Source organism: Phoca vitulina, unplaced genomic scaffold (assembly GCF_004348235.1).
Source record: "Phoca vitulina isolate PV1807 unplaced genomic scaffold, GSC_HSeal_1.0 scaffold12, whole genome shotgun sequence".
In the NCBI taxonomy this organism is placed as follows: domain Eukaryota; kingdom Metazoa; phylum Chordata; class Mammalia; order Carnivora; family Phocidae; genus Phoca; species Phoca vitulina.
The window spans coordinates 28,936,145-28,937,521 of record NW_022589715.1 but is presented as its reverse complement, the minus strand read 5'-3'; the positions used below and the strand labels follow the sequence as shown (position 1 = coordinate 28,937,521).

Below are 1,377 nucleotides of genomic sequence, written 5' to 3'. Positions count from 1 at the left end.
ATTTTAATTCATCGCAATTCTAATACTATTGAACTTCAACTTGTTGGATCTTTGGCCATGAGACTCTCCTCTACTTGTGTCTTGACTCCTTTTGACATGGGCTGCTAATCGCTGAGAACTGTCTTGCTTTCTGGTATATCAAGAGTTTCTGATCTAATTTCTGTATTTCCTTCCCCGTTTCTGGAATCAGTCATCTTTTTTTTTTTCTTTTTAAAATTTTATTTTATTATAACCTGAGATCTACCTGCTTAACAAATTTTGAAGCATATAATCCATTATCGTTGACTTTGGTACGATGTTGTACAGATTACAATAGACCATGAATGTAAAAGAGGATCAACGTGAAAGAGGGCTGGAAGGTGGAGTGCCAGTTATCTCAACCCACATGGGAGCTCTCACTATACAGAGAGGTGCGGAGCTGAAGCAGTGCCCATGTGTGAGCGCGTGTGCATGCCTGTGCGCGGTGATGTGTAGGGGGCTGTCTGCGAGCAGCTAGATGGTAAGAAAACCCTAACTGAGCCACGACCAAGTGAGTCTTCCATAGTGGTTCTCAAACTTGAGCATGCAAAAACACATACGTAGGTACATACATAAGCAGACAAGTAAATCTGCTCATTTCAGTAGCGCATATCCTAAAATTGGAAAGATACCAAGAAAATTAGCCCAGCCCCTGTCCAAAGATGACACCCAAATTGGTGAAGCATTCCACATTTTTCAAAGAGGGAGTTACTTAATGGGCATAACATTTCAGTTAAGCAAGATGAATAAGGTGTAGAGATCTGCTGTACAACATGTCTGCCAGGCTGGGGAACAGACCTCCTCATGCTGTCCCTACTCAGACAGCGACCACAAGGGACACGTGAAGAATGGCTTGGTCTCGAGTGGGAAAACAAATGCCATCCAGCAGAGGTTTGGAGAAAGGGAGACGTGTGGCTGGTGAGCGCTCTGTATTCCTTCAGCTTCCACTAAAAGCAGAAATGCTTTGATGAAAATGAAGGCTTCAGAAGGACAGACTCTCCAAGTGACGCCCAGATTACGATAGACCATGAATGGAATCAGTCATCTTAAATATAGTTTAGTCTTCATGATTTTTAAAAAAATTTCTAAGTTTTTTTTGAGTTTGCCATCTTATTTCTGAGTTTTTATTTTCGTTTATGTTTTTCTTTCATGCCTTGTATCATTTCCTTAATGTCTTTTAGCTCATTTCAGAATAGGATGCTACAGTTCTGATCTATATTTTGAATATGTCTCTCTGGCATGCTTTTATTTTCTGCAATAGTAATATTCTGCTGTTTATTCTTTTTCTGATATTAACTTTGTATAAAATATTTTTCTGTGGATTTTTTAAATGTGAAATTCGTTTTCAAAACTTTTATA

The 1,377-nt window shown here is 39.1% G+C and overlaps 1 non-coding gene across 1 annotated transcript; it reads left to right on the top strand.

Moving 5' to 3' along the window:
* Positions 1–610: 610 nt before the first annotated feature.
* Positions 611–715, top strand: LOC116636514. Its single transcript, XR_004300356.1, has one exon. It is a non-coding gene; the product is annotated as a U6 spliceosomal RNA (small nuclear RNA).
* Positions 716–1,377: the final 662 nt, after the last annotated feature.